This window comes from Nerophis ophidion, linkage group LG01, assembly GCF_033978795.1.
Source record: "Nerophis ophidion isolate RoL-2023_Sa linkage group LG01, RoL_Noph_v1.0, whole genome shotgun sequence".
Classification (NCBI taxonomy): Eukaryota; Metazoa; Chordata; class Actinopteri; order Syngnathiformes; family Syngnathidae; genus Nerophis; species Nerophis ophidion.
Genome location: NC_084611.1, coordinates 16367823 through 16387956, shown reverse-complemented (window position 1 = coordinate 16387956; position 20134 = coordinate 16367823). Strand labels below are relative to the sequence as shown.

The following is a 20134-nucleotide window of genomic DNA, read 5'->3' as shown; positions in this document are numbered from 1 at the left end:
ACCAATACTGAACCAATACCGTACCAATGCCCTATGGTGCATCAATACTGTATTGATCCCACATAGGGATGTGAATTGTGTGAATTATATTTATATAGCGCTTTTCTCAAGTGACTCAAAGCGCTTTACATAGTGACACCCAATATCTAAGTTACATTTAAACCAGTGTGGGTGGCACTGGGAGCAGGTGGGTAAAGTGTCTTGCCCAAGGACACAACGGCAGTAACTAGGATGGCACAAGCGGGAATCGAACCTGCAACTCTCAAGTTGCTGGCACGGCCACTCTACCAACCGAGCTATGCCGCCCCATAGGGTCTTCATACCGTTTGAACCAATACAGTACCACTGCACTGTGGTGCATTAATACTGTATTGGTTCAAACGGATGGGTCCTCATACCGTTTGAACCACTACAGTACCAATGCACAATGGTGCATTAATACAGTATTGGTTCGTTTGAACCAATACTGTACCAATGCACAATGGTGCATTAATACAGTATTGGTTCGTTTGAACCAATACTGTATTAATGCACCATAGTGCATTGGTACTGTAGTGGTTCAAACGGTATGAGGACCCACCCGTTTGAACCAATACTGTATTAATGCACCATTGTGCATTGGTACTGTAGTGGTTCAAACGTTATGAGGACCCATCCGTTTGAACCAATACAGTATTAATGCACCACAGTGCAGTGGTACTGTTTTGGTTCAAACGGTATGAAGACCCATCCCTATGTGGGATCAATTCAGTATTGATGCACCATAGGGCATTGGTACGGTAATGGTTCAGTATTGGTACAGTGTAAACATACAATATTTACTAAAAAAGCTAGCATAGAACATTAGCATGCTAACATCAGCATACCGATACAAGAAAAGCCAGAAAAAAAAGCTTGCATGCTAACGGTGTCACAAGTATGCTAACAATTAACTATTAGCATATATTTTCTCGACAGCGCCGAGCATCACAACTCATGAGTTTTAGGTTCAAACATGCTAAAATTAGCCCAAAAGCTAGCATGTTATCGTTAGCATGCCAATATGGAAGACGTTAGAGACGTTAAAATTCAGCATTTTTTAGGTTTAACACACACAATTTGCTAAAAAGCTAGCATAAAACATTAGCATGCTAACTTTAGCATACCAGTACAAGAAAAGCCAGAAAAAAACATTAGCATCCTAACGGTATCACGAGTATGCTAACAGTTGGCATATTTGCTCAACAGCGCCGAGCATCACAAACCATGAGTTTTAGGTTTTAACATCCAAACTTAGCTCAAAAGCTAGCATGTTAACGTTAGTATTAGCATGCCAATATGGAAGACGTTAGCATACTTCAAGATGGCGGCAAGTATTAAAATTCATGATTTTTAGGTTTAACACAAACGATTAGCTAAAAGCTAGCATAAAACATTAGAATGCTAATGTTAGCATACCAATAAAAGAAAAGCAAGAAAAAAAACGTTAGCATGCTACCGGTGTCACAAGTATGCTAGCAGTTAGCATATTTGCTCGACAGCGCCGAGCATCACAAACCATGAGTTTTAGGTTTTAACATACAAAATTAGCCCAAAAACTAGCATATTAACGTTAGCATGCCAATATGGAAGACGTTAGCATACTTCAAGATGGCGGCAGGTATTTAATTTAATGATTTTTAGGTTTAACACTCACTATTTGCTAAAAAGCTAGCATCAAATATTATTATGCTAATGTACGAAGTGAAGTGAATTCTATTTTATTTAGCGCTTTTCTCTAGTGACTCAAAGCGCTTTACATTGTGAAACCCAATATCTAAGTTACATTTTTAAACCAGTGTGTGTGGCAATAGGAGCAGGTGGGTAAAGTGTCTTGCCCAAGAACACAACGGCAGTGACTAGGATGGCAAAAGAGGGGACCGGAAGAGGGTATCGAACCTGGAACCCTCAAGTTGCTGGCACGGCCACTCTTACCAACCGAGCGATACGGCTCCAAGAGAGAGAAAGAGATAAGAGTAAGAGATGTTTGCTCACTATAAGCTAGAGCTAAGTATTCCAATTCATGATTTGTAGGTTCAAACATACAACATTAGCTAAAATTCTAGCATAAAATGTTAGCATGTTAATGTCAGCATGCTAATTTAACAGATGTTAGCTCGCTTCAAAATGGAGCCAAGCATCACATTTCATGATTGTTAGTTTTAAACACACAAAATTAGCTAAAAAGCTAGCAAAAAATTAATGCAAAACTTGTTTGGGTCCCTATTAAAAGGTTATTTTGTTCAACCTTGGCCCGCGGCTTTGTTCCGTTTAAAATTTTGGCCCACTCTGTATTTGAGTTTGACACCCCTGGTCGAGAACATATTTAGCTTTATTCATTATTGACGTGTTTCTTGCTTTCATATCATTGTTCCATCCACCCATCATTTTCTGTAATTTCTTCTTTCAATTCTTCTTTCATTTCTTTAATTTCTTCTTTCAATTCTTATTTAAATTCATGGAGTAGTTTTTGTAGTACCCCTTCTTGATTACCATCATGTCCTGTGTCCAGTCTCAAATCTTGTCCCCAGTTGTGTCTTGTGTCGAGCGTTTCGGGATTTCAGTCTTTCCTTTAACTTTTGGTATCGCGGCAGGTCGATGACGTCAGTGGCTCTTGTGTCTTTGGCGACTTGCGGCACTTATAGCTTGTTTGTTTCAACAAATTCCTACCTTTCGCCGTTCAGAGATCAATTTGAGGTATCAGCCAGTCAACTTGTATCACTCTGCGACGTCGGAAGCACTTTAAAGCGGCTGTAAACTTGCCGTAGTTTTTGGTTGCTAGGCAACCGCTTTGAATTGCGGTAAGACGCTGATGGCTTGCGTCTAACGGCTCTTCCAACTTGTCTTATCTCAGCGTATCAGTGCCTCTACACCGACCAAAATCAGGTCGAAGACGCCAGGTGACTCTCCTGTGGCTGTGATCGCAAATCAGTGGTCAAAATCTTCAGACTTAACAAAAACTCCGGTAGCAAAAGCGGAGCCTTTTTGTGAATTGTGAATTATATTCATATAGCGCTTTTTCTCAAGTGACTCAAAGCGCTTTACATAGTGACACCCAATATCTAAGTTACATTTAAACCAGTGTGGGTGGCACTGGGAGCAGGTGGGTAAAGTGTCTTGCCCAAGGACACAGCAGCAGTAACTAGGATGGCACAAGCGGGAATCGAACCTGCAACCCTCAAGTTGCTGGCACAGCTACTCCACCAACCGAGCTATGCCGGGTTTTTTTGCGTCTTTTCTCATTGACAGGAAGTGTCATCTTGTCTCATCAGTCTTGTACATATTAGTCTTTAATTACTAGTTTATATTTTTAGTTAATTGTTCATATTTAATGTTTACTTTGTACGAAGAGAGCGCAGTCTACTGAAGTTAAATTCCATTGCTTTGGGGGCCCCCTGGTGGCCGCGGGTCCCTAAGCAAGCGCTTACTTCGCTTATGCCTTAGGCCGACTCTGGATGGGCGCCTTAAAGAGTAGCAGCAGTTACGAGTATCTCCTGAGATTTTCATCGTTTGGATTTACAATTGAGCTACTGGGATGAGATCAGCACCTCCAAGTCAAAGTCCACGGTTCCCGCCCGGAAAAGGGTGGTGTGTGATCTTCCGGTTGGGGAATAGATCTTGCTCCAAGTGGAGTAGTTTAAGTACCTTGTAGTCTTTTTCGTGGTTGAAGGAAGAGAGGATCGTAATGCGGAACGTGTCTCAATCTGTTGTGGTGAAAAAGGAGCTGAGCTGGAAGGCAAAGCTCTCAATTTACGGGTCGATCTACGTTCCGATCCTCACCTATGGTCATGAGCTTTGGGTTGGGACCTAAACGACAAAATCACGAGTACAAGCGGCCGAAACAAGTTTCCTTTGTCAGGTGGCGGAGCTCTCCCTTAGAGATCGGGTGAGAAGCTCTGTATTTGGGCAAAGTTCAAAGTAAAACTGCTCCTCTACATTGATAGGAGCCAGCTGACGGGGTTTGTGTATCTGGTCCCAACAATCTCCCTTGGAAAGTGTTTAGGGTGCGTCCGAACGGCAGGAGGCCATTAAGGAAGACCGAGGGACATGTTGTGGGGACCATGTCTACCCGCTGACCTAGGAAAACCTTAAAATCCCCCGGGAGGAGCTGGACGAAGAGGCCGGGGAGAGGGAAGTCTTTGCTTCTGTGCTTAGGCTTCTCCCCCCCGCGACCCGACCCAACCTCATATAAGCGGAAGAAGATGGATGGATTTGTGTCAAGCAATTTACCTTATGGATCAATAAAGTATGTTAATATCTAAGGGTGAATAAGTAAATATAAAAAATGCATTCCATCCATCTTCTTCCGCTTATCTGAGGTCGGGTCGCGGGGGCAGCAGGGAAGCCCAGACTTTCCTCTTCCCAGCCACTTCGTCCAGCTCTTCCCGGGGGATCCTGAGGCGTTCCCAGGTCAGCCGGGAGACATAGTCTTCCCAACGTGTCCTGGGTCTTCCCCGTGACGTGCCCTCAACACTTCCCTAAGGAGGCGTTCGGGTGGCATCCTGACCAGATGCCCAAACCACCTCATCTGGCTCCTCTCGATGTGGAGGAGCAGCGGCTTTACGTTGAGCTCCCCCCGGATGGCAGAGCTTCTCACCCTATCTCTAAGGGAGAACCCCGCCACACGGCGGAGGAAACTAATTTCGGCCGCTTGTACCCGTGATCTTATCCTTTCGGTCATGACCCAAAGCTCATGACCATAGGTGAGGATGGGAACGTAGATTGAGAGCTTTGCCTTCCAGTTCAGCTCCTTCTTCACCACAACGGATTGATACAGCGTCCGAATTACTGAAGAAGCCGCACTGATCCGCCTGTCGATCTCACGATCCACTCTTCCCTCACTTGTGAAAAAGACTCCTAGGTACTTGAACTCCTCTACGTGGGGCAGGGTCTCCTCCCCAACTCAGAGATGGCACTCCACCCTTTTCCGGGCGAGAACCATGGACTCGGACTTGGAGGTGCCGATTCTCACCCCAGTCGCTTCACACTCGGCTGCGAATCGATCCAGTGAGAGCTGAAGATCCTGGCAAGAAGAAGCCATCAGGACCACATCATCTGCAAAAAGCAGATGCCTAATCCTGCAGCCACCAAACCGGATCCCCTCAACGCCTAGAAATTCCGTCCATAAAAATTATGAACAGAAAATGAATAACTGTAAATGATCCAAAGTCATCATGATGTCATTGGCTCACTCAGTGAACCGATTAGGATTGATCGGTGCACTGATCTAGTCTAGAAGTTGACTGGCCTCAATGCTTGTCCTGTGAATGACTGGCTCCCAGTCCAGTGTGTAGTCTGTTCCTTAACTCAGAGCCTGTGATGGAAGGAGATATGAATATTTATTCTGAGAGTGACTTTGCATTCAGAGCAAGAGAGGCAGTGCTTTCTTTTTGTTTTACTATCTTACAAAACAATGTAAAGAAAATGCACGAGTCAACCTATGAAGAGGCCTGGCAGACTGAAGGACGAACTGGAAAAATGCACAGCTTGTCAAGCATCTTCATGCCGGTCAGTAGCCATCTTGCTTCTAGCCACATGCTACGTACATTAGCATCTGCTCGGGGAAATGTACTTATTCTGTATCTCATTGTACTCAGCAGAAACAAAAACATGTTTATTTCTGCTTTTATGGTTCCCATGATGGTTCTGGAGTTAACTCTTTGGATCGGAGAGCCACTCTGCCACCCCAAAACCTGCTTTTTTGGGGAGAATATTTTTACGAGTTTTCTTCCAACCTAGAGCTGTTTACTCTGTCATTGTCCATCCATCCACCCGTCCATACATCTTCTTCCGCTTATCCGAGTTCAGGTCTGCCATCAGGGAAGAGCTCAAAGTAAAGCCGTGGCTCCTCCACGTCGAGAGGATCCGAATGAGGTGGTTCGGGCATCTGGTCAGGATGCCACCCGAAAGGGCGTGTCTAACTGGTAGGAGACCACAGGAAGACCCAGGACATGTTGGAGAGACAATGTCTCCCGGCTGGCCTGGGAACGCCTTGGGATCCCCCGGGAGGAGCTGGACAGAGTAGCTGGGGAAACGGAAGTCTGGGCTTCTTTGCTTAGGCTGCTGCCCCCACGAGCCGACCTCCGATAAGCAGAAGAAGATGACTGAGGGGTTTTGTACTAAAACAAATTAATGGGAGGTACTTTGTATGATAATTTATTCATTTTTAGTGCAAAATATTATATAATAAAAACTAGGGGTGGGCAAATTAGTGCGTTAATTACGAGTTAACTCATCAATCTATTAACGCCGACAATTATTTTATCGCACAATTGCGTATGTTGTTTACATGCTTTTATTTTGTTAACGCCTTTTCTTAACAAGATGGAGTCGCCCGGCGTCGAGGGGCTCTTGGTAAAGATGGAACATTTGGCAAAAATACCGGACAATTCTGCAAATTTCATGGCTGGCTCACAGCGTGGTCACTCCGGGATCACTTACGACCGCCAGACAATTCTGGATGTGGATAGTTTTGGACTGAATGACGCGTGCTTGCTAGACCGGCTAGCTAGCATGGGAATACTTTGCCGGCTACATCCAGCGTCCTGTGATGCAGCGGAGTATTTGTGTTGTCTGTCTATTTATGAATAATGCAGATGAGGCGTGTTGGCTGAGTTGTTAACGTTTACTTTCAGAGCGTGCATATCACAACATACAAGATGCCGTCATGGCGACACACAACCTACCGCGCATGCTCGTCACTCCTGTTGCATGCTGGGTAGGGTAGTTCTTTTATTCCCTGGCTCATAACATCACAATATAGTGCCATGTATATGATGCGTTCAGTTTATCAAAGCACCAAGCAAACAATCGGAAAATTCCCATCATATCAATTTCTAGATATGGTCATAATTATTTTAAGTGCACTACGCAGAATAAACACAACATTATTAATATTGCTACTACGGATAATTTGATCAAAAATTCCCTAAAACAGCCCACTACCTATAATATAGGTTTTTTAAACATAAGATCCCTGATAAAAAAAATGTTTCTGCTGTTACCTCAGAAATTGCCTGTTCAGATGTTATGATTGTGGCTCAGAGATTTGTATGTAGATTATATTTATTTTCCATAATAAACAACATAACTTAAATACCCTGGCAGTGGTAGTAATAAGCTTGAATGTTTGTATTTACATTTTTTGAGTTGATTTTCATAAAATATGCTATTTAACTGCTACTGTTTAACAAGGACTGATTTAAATTGTGTTTGCACAACAAATGTTTTGGCGCTTTTGTTCATGTGGGAGAATATTCCAATAAAGGTGCACTACACACTACTTTTGAATTCATTATTGGGCTTTGCGTATACAATGCAGTTAATCGCGATTAATCAGAGAAATAGTGCGATTAACTTCGATTAAAATTTTTAATCGTTGCCCAGCCCTAATAAAAACATAAATCAACGTATCTTCTTGACACAAGTCCGGCTGGGATTTGAACTTAAGACTAGATTTAACGCTTAGGGCCGCAGGGGACTTGGTTAGCGACCGGAGACATTTGACATCACTTTTTTTTTAATCAGTGATGAAGCAGGAAGGGTCTAGGAATACACTTCATAAGTTAAAGGGGAACTGCAGTATTTTGGGGTATTTTGCCAAGATGCATGTGAGTGTGAATGTTGTCTGTCTATCTGTGTTGGCCCTGCGATGAGGTGGCGACTTGTCCAGGGTGTACCCTGCCTTCCGCCCGATTGTAGCTGAGATAGGCGCCAGCGCCCCCCTCAACCCCGAAAGGGAATAAGCGGTAGAAAATGGATGGATGGATCACAACTTTCGGTTTTCCCCTTCAACAACAACAACACTACTTACCCTGACAGACTTCATGAGAGACAGCAAAGCCTACTTTGGGACAAATGTGGATCCAGAAGACAGAACCTTACATTTTTGAGACCGAATATAAGGAGGCTGTGCGATAAACAGATGCAGCTTTAGTGAAACATTAAGCATCATGTAGCAGTATTTCTAAGGGCTAAACAAAACACACAAACTATGAACATAATAAAACCATCTCTTGCTGTACAATGTCTGCTCTCACTGGAATGGCGATGATGGTATGTTTATATTATCCCGTTTAAAGAACAATTAATAATAATTCCCACGCTGGTAAAAAAAAAACCCCACAAAAACAAACAAGCGTCTTTTTGTGTCTTTTTCGCCATCTCAGGGTCAAAGTTGGACATCAAAATTGACCAGCTTCTCGGTTTATGTCCACAACCTTCTACAATCCAGGTGAGAGGCATGATTTATATTTACGAAGCAAGGTTCACTAATTCAGAGGCGATGCAGCAGCTCACCAGCTCAACGTGTCATTGTAGCAGCATTAGCTTGTTAGCGGCTAACAATACTTTGTCTGCGTCAGCGTTAATAACAACAATACTTAGCCACCAGGTCAAGACATGGAAATGTAGTATTGTTGCCGCGTTATGGATGTTGTTTTTTTTCCCGAGGGGCTTTATGGAAGTGAGTCATGTCCGCTCGTTAGCTGCATTATTAGCCACCTCATACTTGCCACATTTCATGGTTTAGAATGAAAGACAAAGCCAAAAAAAAAACATGCGTTTTTGTCTTGGGAATGATACAAAATGACTGCGATATGATAAATATTTTATTTCAGCAAAATACACACAATTGATGCATTTGTATCCGCCACGACTTTTCAGCACAGAGGAAAAGAGAACCCAGACATGTACAAAGTGTGGGTTTATATATATATATATATATATATATATATATATATATATATATATATATATATATATATATATATATATATATATATATATATATGTATATGTGTGTGTGTGTTTATTTAAAGTGCAAGTCATTTACACCAGGTCAATCATGCGTTATCAGTAACGTCACTTCAATAATCCTCAATTACTTTGCAGTTTGAATAGTAAAATAATTGTTACTTATATATCTATCTATATCTATATATAGATGTATATTTTTACATGTATATCTACATATTTACATATATATTTATACATATGGATGCACATATATATGTATATATATATATACATATATATATATATATATATACATATATATACATCTGTAACTATGTATACATATATACATAAATATATATTGACGTATATATACAAATTTACATATATATTTATACAAAAAGATATGTATGTATACATACATATGTATGTATATATGTATACATATATATATACATACATATGTATGTATATGTGTATACATATATACGTACATGTATGTATATATGTATACATATATACATATGTAACTATGTATACATATATACATAAATAAATACAGACGTATACATACATATTTACATATATATTTATACATATAGATTTCCATCTATACATACATATGTATGTATATATGCATACATATGTACGTAGATGTATGTATATATGTATACATATATCTATATGTATACATATATACATACGTATCTATAGATGTACACATATACTCATAGATATATATATAGACGTATATACACATATTTACTTATATATTTATACATATAGATATGCATATATACATACACACATATATATGTATACATGTATGCATATATGTATACATATACTCGTACATGTATGTATGTGTATATACGTATACATATATAAATATACATATATATATATATATATATATATATATATATACATACAGTATATACAAATTTACAAATGTATATATATATATTCATAAATATATATGTATATATACATATTATATATATTTATACATATATATGCTTTTATACAGACATACATACATATGTATATACTGTATATATATATATATATATATATATATATATATATATATATATATATATATATAAATATATATATATATATATATATATATATATATATATGAATACAAAATACATTTTACGGGTCATTGAAGCTTTTTTTTTTTTTTTTTTTTGCTGGAGCACAACAACAATCACTATCAATCTATTTCAAGTCTTAAGAGGAAAAAGTACCATGAAGCGTCAGAAGTGAGATGGGCTCAAACTCATTTTTCACAGAGCTCACAATCGATTCCCAAACCAAAGCGTTCGTTTTGTTTTTTTGTCATGGAGCAGACATTCAGTAAACGCGTACATTCCCCCCGAAACCACCCTCACGCTGAGGAAACAGTCCGTTGGCGCCAATGGCGGGGGGCGGGGCTAGCAGGGAGGCGTGGCGTCTTAGCAGCAGCTGTGTGTAGAGGGGCGGGGTTTACCCATGAAGGTGACACACATACTGTATGACCGTTTCAATGCCCTTTGTAGTGGTCAGGATGGAACCAAGGAAAAGTGCATATTTCTAACATACGACTCGAGCGCTGCAATTGCAAAAAGAAAACGTTTCCATCGCCCAAAAGCAAATATTTTCATCGCCAGGGCGAATGAGCGCAGAGAGGTGGACTCCTTTGTGTCGTTGCATAGTTTGGAATCTGGAACATAGTCATGGAGCTGGACAAAGAATATTTATTCCAAAAAAAAACAAAAAAGTGAAAATATAATAATAATGTTATTTTGTTGTGCTTCTTTTGTGTCAAAGGGATATTTTTTTTGTCCAGGCAGCAACAGGAAGACACACAAACTAATGAGATCCAAAAGTACAATGCTCCCTTTATGCACATTTGATTTTTCGTGGCGAATGTACACTTTTTGCTTAAAGTTTTCAATCCTGTTCCATTCAAACTTGGATTTATGGTAATCCCACGCAGGTTTTGGACCTTATTAACAACATAGCACAATTTGCTATTCTATTCCCAGAAGGTGAAAGAGCAGGAAGGGGCTAGGAAAATGTCACATGAAGCGATTTGTCTTTGCCTGACATTTGGACATGTGGTCTTTTCATGCAAAATGGGGGCCCTGGTACACATTTATCTGGGGCCCTGGTATGCATTTGAACCCATACGGTACCAATTCCCGGCACCTGGGAACACCTGGATACCGGTACTCGACAGGACCAATTTTCTGTGCTTATGTCTTAATAAATGATTATACTTTTTTAAATAGAACATGAGATGATCATAACTGTACTGTGCATATCTTGTTTTATTATTACATTTGAGTCTCAATTGCAGTGCAGTTGCACCTCCAAGACATTAGATGGCAGTACTGTGTTGCCTAATGGGGAAATAGCATTTTTCAGCAGGCTGAACATGTTATGTTGCACCCTACAAAGTGTTTATACCAGGAGTCCTCAAACGTTTTGACTCGGGGGCCGCATTGGGTTGAAATAGCCTCTGTGTTTTTTCCTGATCTAATGTATATTCCGTTCTACCCCAGTATTGAGCACTGTATAACTGATAAACCACAAAATTCTCGACTATATATATATATATATATATATATATATATATATATATATATATATATATATATATATGTATATCTATATATATAATATATGTATAAAATATATATCTATATATTATTGTAGATCTAGATATGTAATATGTATATAATATATATATATATACATATATATATATATGTATGTATATATACACAGTATATATACTGTACATATACATAAAACAGTATATATGTATATACTGTGTATATATATATATATGTATACATATATATATATATATATATATATATATATATATATATATATATGTATACATATATATATATATATATATATATATATATATATATATATATATATATATATATATATATATATATATATATATATATATATATTGACTGAGGGTCTAGGAGAAACTGAGAGTAACAAGTGGTAGAAAAGGATTTAGAAAGGATAGGTTTGAAAACATTATAACAAAATAATAAAGTACAATAAAACGAGTGTAATGTTAGCACTAGTGGCTAACATAGCTATGCTAATGTTGCTAACGTTTGTGTCCTCCTGTCTCACTCCTTAATGTTACGTTGTTTTGTGTGTGTATACATATAAATATATATATATATATATATATATAGGTGTGGGAAAAAAAATCACAAGACTACTTCATCTCTACAGAACTGTTTCATGAGGGGTTCCCTCAATCATCAGGAGATTTATATATATAAATATATATATATATATATATATATATATATATATATATATATGTCCATATGTATATGCTAGATAGACAGTAGTGTATTGATTATTGTATGTATATATATGTATATAGACAGTATATGTAAATATATATGTATGTATGTATGTATGTATGTATATATACATACATAAATGTATATGTATATATATATAGTATATGTATATATATGTATGTATATTATACATACATACATATACATACATATATATACAGTGCATGTATGTATGTATATATACATACATACATATATGTATATATATATGTATATACTGCATATACGTATATACATCTATATATATCTTTGACATATATGTATCTGTATATATACACACATACATATGTGTATATGTATATGTATACATACATATATGTGTATTTATACGTACATACAGACATATATACAGTTACATATGTATCCATATATACACATATATATATATATATATATATATACAGTTACATATATATATATATAGTTACATATATATATATATATATACATATACATATATGTACGGCATCGATTATTGGACAAGTGCACATTTACAGTGTATGTATATATATAAAAGTAGATATAGGTGCACGATAGCACTTCTTTGTGTGGACAAACAGCTCATTAGCATTCGAGCTACAGACACACGAAGCACTTCTGTCCAAATTCCAGCATCGAGGCAAACTCTTTGGGCAGCAAACTTCCAATTGTGGGACTTCCGACACTTATGTAAAAGTGTTGAAAAATAGCACAATATAGGACCTTTTTTTGGGTCAACCTATGGTGAAAAAATGAACAGGCAATAAAAGAAGTTTAAGAATATCTCTCTGAATGTTCTGAACTCCCTTTTTCATTTTGTGAGACGGACAAATCTCAACTTTAAGTTGCTTTTCCTCGGACTGAAGCAGAGTCCAGATTGAATCAACAGCCCCCCTGCTGGTTGCAGCCTAGTATTGGATCTCATTATATTGTACACCAGTTGCATTTCAATGACCCCAATCCTGCTTTCATCCACAACTTCCTCCATATAAAAATGTTCTCTGCTAAAAGTTCTAAAGCAGAGGTGTCCAAAGTGCGGCCCGCGGCAGATTGTAAAAAAACAACAAAAACTATTACATTACGTTAACTTAAAAAAGTGGGAAAAAAGGACAAACAAGTGAATTGCAGCAGGAACAAGTTGCAAAGTTGACTCCAGTAAAATAAAGTATTTTGGAAAAAATATTGCATTTTTTGTGTGTTTGCCATAAAAAAACTAAATAATAATAATAATAAAAATCTATTAATTGATAGATTTTGAATTTGATCTAAATATTTAAATGTTGAAACTAAAAATTAATAATATACTGCTACATTGTGACATATTTGGATCCCAGTCAATTTGATTGGGATTCAATGTTCAGAACATAATAATGAATCAAAATCAATATTTAATTTTACTTCACATCAAATATTCCACCTTGGAATGTTTTTGAATGGAGGGAAATGTAGCATATATATATATATATATATATATATATATATATATTTTTTTTTTCCATAAAAACTGTTATTTATTTAGGTATTGAACAAAAGGGCAATTTAAATATATTTAAAAAAAATATAACATTTTCTCCTGACAGGTAGATCTCAAGCTGATCTAGAGATTAGATAAGTTAAAGTTAAAGTAACAATGATTGTCAAACACACAGTAGGGGTGGTGAAATTATTCTATGCATTTGACCCATCACCCTTGATCACCCCCTGGGAGGTAAGGGGAGCAGTGAGCAGCAGCGGTGGTAACGCCCGGGAATCATTTTGGTGATTTAACCCCCAATTCCAACCCTTGATGCTGAGTGCCAAGCAGGGAGGTAACGGGTCCAATTTTTATAGTCTTTGGTTTGAACTCACAACCTACCGATCGAGCGTGTAAAGTAAAAAAATAAAAATAAAACAAATAAAAATGTATGACTTATTTTATCATGCACTTTGGGAGTGTGGCCCTTTTAGGATCCCCAAAATTTTTATTGGGATTTTTTATTTTTTATTTTGCTCCAAATGAATAATGAATTAAAATGAATGTTGTTAGGGAATAAAAAAACACATCAAATATTCCACTTTGAAATGGTTTTGGGGAAAATATTGTTGTTTTGCCATAAAAAAACAAGGTCTTGAAGTGCATAAAAAATAAATATAAAATCGCTGTATATTGATAGAGCAAAAGTTAATCTAGAATTTAAGTGTTGAAATAAATAAATAAATAAATAAATTACTTGTTTTTTTAACAGAACCAAAACTTAAGGGTAGTGCTAAAACTTACAAAAAACAAAAAGGATATTTTGTATTGATTGTGAAAATGAAAAATATAACATTTATTTCAATGCACGTTTGGACACCCCTGTTCTAAAATAAAGTCAGCCACGCAACCACCAGCATGGAGGATTGTCTTCCCCTTGGAAAGCCCCGCCATTGGGGTTCTAAGTGACCTGGAACCCAACACAGGTCGAGCCTGTGGTCCATTTTGGGGGCCAAAGTGGAATCATTCGGGACCTTTATCACTGACGCAAAAGAAACGACGCACAACCCGAAAACACTTATGCACGGAGAAGCACCACCGTATTATAGAATGCACAGCATCCAAGCTGCTTGATGCTTGCCTTGTGCACCCGACGTGCACCCAAAGTGCACTGGAGCAGCTACGATGACAATGAGCACTCCATTATAGAAGCCCCTGGACTTGAATAACCAACCTTGCTCCCCTGTGGCCAGCACAGAGTCATGACATGGCTCTCATTCAGTCCCCTTTTTCTCTCCCTTCTCGGTCCTTTTTTTGGCAAAGAGATTTTCAAATCGGAGCTATGAATGAATAAAACTATATTACATGCATTTTGAACAATAATGATAATAATAATAATAATAAGAAAATTAAATAGTATAGTAGGAAAATAAATATAATTCCAAGAAGGCTTTTTTCTTTTCTTTTTTTTTTCTTTAAATATTTACTCTAAATCTCTCGCACCCGAGCTAGCAACATAAACACGGTCCTTGATAGGGCGGAGAGCTCAACAGTCGTATGCACGACGTCACGACAATGGCTACATCTGTCTTCGGAAAAGAAAACAAATACACACGATTAACAAATTTGGTTTTTCATGAATAGCATTCAGGGCAGTTTTGAAGTTTTTTGGTTTTTTTTTGGTCGTTTTAAAGGTAATCTCTCTTACTCTCTGTCTCAGATTACCTTCAGGATACAGTACTTGTAAGAGTTAGCGCCTTCACATCTCGCGCTCACATTTGGGCTACTTTCACACCTGCAGTGTACGATGTCCATTCCGTTTTTTTTTTTTTTGTTAACGCGATCACAGTGTGAAAACAGAAAACATATAACATTTATGCGCGTTTCATGTAAACAGAACATGACCAAAATTCGCATGAAACACGATGTCACGCACGAAGTATTGTGTTTACGGAAGTAAAGTGTGCTGTTCAATCAATTTAGAAAAATCTGAATTGATTGGCAGTTCAAACATCGCCTTTGACTTTCCCGCGTGTGTATATTGCTAAAGAATTGGGAAATTTCTCACTTTCCGATGACGTATAGGCCGGATTGACGTGACCTTAACGTGCAGATGGTAATCACATCGGAAATCTCGTTATACTGTGCGATGACAATAAAGGTCCATTCCATACCATACAATACATATCTGATGTATATCTGCTTACGAAAAAAGGCTTGTGTCGGATTTGAAAAGAAATCGGAATTGTTCATGTTACACATATTGGGAAAAAAGTCGGAATTGACCTGAAGTTTTAACATTGCCTTTGACTTTCACGCCTGTGTGTATTGGCAAACATTTTTTATGTTAGTCCACTTCCGATGACAAACCAATCGGATGAACGCGAACTGAATGCTCGGAATGCAATCGGATACATATTTGATTTATAGCTGCATCCGAAAAAATTTCGAATTGTGCAAAAACTTGGAATTATTCGGAAATTCTACCGAGCCTTTGACTTTCACGCCTGTGTGTATTGGCGAAGAATTATTGTCATAACGTGTAGGTCGGACAAACGCTACCTGAACGTTCAGGCTGCAATCGGATACATATCTGACTCATATCTGCAAATGAAAAAGGCTTGTGTCGGATTTAAGAAAAAATCGTAGTTGTGCCTTTCACATGTCACATACTGGTTAAAAAAAAATCGGAATCGATATGCAGTTTCAACTTAGCCTTTGACTTTGACACCTGTGTTTATTAGCGAAGATTTATGACGTTTATCACCTTCGGATGAACGAGACCTGAACGTTCGGACTTTAATCACATTGGATACATATCTGATTCATAATTACATAAGAAAAAAGCTTGGATCGGATTTGAAAAAAAAAAAAAAATCGGAATTGTGTTTTTCAGATGTCACACACGAGCGGAAAAAATCGGACAGTGACCTGGATACTCAGAACGCAATCGGATACAAATCTGATTTATACCTGCAGCCAAAAAAGGGCTTGTGTCGGATTTGAAAAAAATCGGAATTGTACAAAAAAATTGGAAGTGATCTGAAATTCTACCGAGCCTTTGACTTTCATGCCTGTGTGTATTGGCAAAGAATTATTCCGATAATGTATTGGACGGACAAACGCTACCTGAATGTTCAGACTGCAATCGGATACGTATCTGACTAATATCTGCATATGAAAGAGGCATGTGTCGGATTTGAAAAAACTCGGGATTGTGCTGTTCACATGTCGCATACTAGTAAAAAAAAATCGGAATTGATCTGCAGTTCGAACATAGCCTTTAACTTTCACGCCTGTGTTTATTGGTGAAAATGTACATCTGCATCCGAAAAAGGCTTGTGTTGGATTTGAAAGAATTCGCAATTGTGCAAAAAACTAGAATTGATCTGAAATTCTACCGAGCCTTTGACTTTCACGCCTGTGTATATCGGCGAAAAATTATGACCTTTTTCACCTTCCGATAATGAAAAGGTTGAATAAACGTCACCTGAACGTTCAGACTGCAATCGGATTACATATCGTACTCATATTTGCATATAAAAAAGACTTGTGTTGAATTTGAAAAAACTCGGAATTGTGCTGTTCACATGTCTGTGTGTATTGGCGAAGAACTATGACGTTGGTACACTTCCAATGATGGATAAATCTGATGAACGTGACCTGAATACTCAGAATGCAATCGGAAACAAGCCTGATTTATATCTGCATCCGAATAAAAAGGCTTGTGTCGAATTTGAAAAAAATCGGAATGTGCAAAAAATTGGAATTGATCTGAAATTCCACCGAGCCTTTGACTTTTACGCCTTAGAATTAATTATTCCGATAACGTACAGGTCGGCCAAACGCCACCTGAACTTTCAGAGTGCAATCTGACTCATATCTGCAAATGAAAAAGGCTTGTGTCGGATTTGAATAAACTCGGAATTGTGCTGTTCACATGTCACATACTGGTAAAAAAAAAAATCGGAATTAACCTGCATTTCGAATATAATCTTTGATTTTCACGACCGTGTGTATTGGCGAAGAATTATGAGTTTGTAAAAAAAAATCGGAATTGTTCTATTCACATGTCAAACATGAGCAAAACAATCGGAAGTGACCTGCAGTTCGAACATAGCCTTTGACTTACGCATGTGTGTATTGGTGAAGAACTGTGACGTTGGTGCACTTCCGATGACAAATAAATCGGATGAACACCACCTGAATGCAATCGGACCAAATCTGATGTATACCTGCATCCGAAAAAAAGCTTGTGTTGGATTTGAAAAAAATCGGAATTGTACAAAAAATTTGAATTGATCTGAAATTCTACCGAGCCTTTGACTTTCACGCCAGTGGGTATTAGCAAAGAATTATGACGTTTGTCACCTTCCGATAACGTATAGGTCGGACAAACGCCACCTGAATGTTCAGACTGCAATCGGATTACATATCTGACTCATATCTGTATATGAAAAAGGCTTGTGTCGGATTTGCCAAAAAATAGAAATTGTGCTGTTAACATGTAAAACATGAGCGAAACAATCGGAATTGACCTGCAGTTCGAACATAGCCCTTGTCTTTTACGTCTGTGTGTATTGGCAAAGAACTATGACATTGCTACACTTCCGATGACAGATAAATCGGATGAACGCGACCTGAATGCTCCGAATGCAATCGGAAACAAGTCTGATTCATAGCTTCATCCGAAAAAAGGCTTGTGTCGGATTTGAAAAAAATCGGAATCGTGCAAAATATTGGAATTGATCTGAAATTCTATTGAGCCTTTGACTTTCACACTTTAGAATTACTCCGATAACGTATATGTCTGAAAAACGTGACCTGAATGTTCAGACTGCAATCGGATTACACATCTGACTCATATCTGCATATGAAAAAGGCTTGTGTCGGATTTGCCAAAAAATCGAAATTGTGCTGTTCAGCGAAACAATCGGAATTGACCTGCAGTTCGAACATAGCTTTTGTATTTTACTCCTGTGTGTATTGGCGAAGAACTATGACATTGGTACACTTCCGATGACGGATAAATCGGTTGAACGCAACCTGAATGCTCAGAATGCAATCGGAAACAAGTCTGATTTATAGCTGCATCCGAAAAAGGGCTTGTGTCGGATTTGAAAAAAATCGGAATTATGCAAAATATTGGAATTGATCTGAAATTCTACCGAGCCTTTGACTTTCACACTTTAGAATTATTCCGATAACGTATAAGTCGGACAAACGCCACCTGAACTTTCAGACTGCAATCGGATACAAATCTGATTTATACCTACATCCGAAAAAAGGCTTGTGCCGGATTTGAAAAAAGATCGTAATTGTGCAAAATATTGGAATTGATCTGAAATTCTACCGAGCCTTTGACTTGCACACTTTAGAATTATTCCGATAACGTATAAGTCGGACAAACGCCACCTGAACTTTCAGACTGCAATCGGATACATAACGGACTCATGTCTGCATATGAAAAAGGCTTGTGTCGGATTTGCAAAAAAATCGAAATTGTGCTGTTCACATGTCAATTATGAGCGAAACAATCGGAAATGACCTGCAGTTCGAACATAGCTTTTGTGTTTTGCACCTGTGTGTATTGGCGAAGAATTATGACATTGGTACACTTCCGATGACAGATAAATCGGATGAACGCGACCTGAATGCTCAGAATGCAATCGGAAACAAGTCTGATTTATAGCTGCATCCGAAAAAGGGCTTGTGTCGGATTTGAAAAAAATCGGAATTGTGCAAAGTATTGGAATTGACCTGAAATTCTACCGAGCCTTTGACTTTCACGCCTGTGGGTATTGGCATAGAATTATGACGTTTGTCACCTTCCGATAATGTATAGGTCGGACAAACGCGACCTGAACGTTCGGACTACAATCAGATTACATATCTGACTCATATCTGTATATGAAAAAGGCTTGTGTCGGAATTGCCAAAAAATCGAAATTGTGCTGTTCACCTGTCAATTATGAGCGAAACAATCGGAATTGATCTGCAGTTCGAACATAGCTTTTGTCTTTTACTCCTGTGTGTATTGGCGAAGAACTATGACAGTGGTACACTTCCGATGACAGATAAATCGGTTGAACGCAACCTGAATGCTCAGAATGCAATCGGAAACAAGTCTGATTTATAGCTGCATCTGAAAAAAGGTTTGTATCGGATTTGAAAAAAATCAGAATTGTGCAAAATATTGGAATTGATCTGAAATTCTACCGAGCCTTTGACTTGCACACTTTAGAATTATTTCGATAACGTATAAGTCGGACAATCGCCACCTGAACTTTCAGACTGCAATCGGATACAAATCTGATTTATACCTACATCCGAAAAAAGGCTTGTGCCGGATTTGAAAAAAGATCGTAATCGTGCAAAATATTGGAATTGATCTGAAATTCTACCGAGCCTTTGACTTGCACACTTTAGAATTATTCCGATAACGTATAAGTCGGACAAACGCCACCTGAACTTTCAGACTGCAATCGGATACATAACGGACTCATGTCTGCATATGAAAAAGGCTTGTGTCGGATTTGCAAAAAAA

The 20134-nt window shown here is 37.9% G+C and overlaps 1 protein-coding gene across 1 annotated transcript in view; it reads right to left on the bottom strand.

Moving 5' to 3' along the window:
• Positions 1 to 15353: 15353 nt before the first annotated feature.
• The window catches only part of stc1 (stanniocalcin 1), a 31214-nt gene continuing 26433 nt past the window's right edge, over positions 15354 to 20134 (bottom strand). Inside the window, exon 4 of the mRNA XM_061897278.1 lies at positions 15354 to 20134. This exon is cut by the window's right edge and continues 1922 nt beyond it. The gene's annotated coding sequence lies outside the window, so the exon portion shown is untranslated.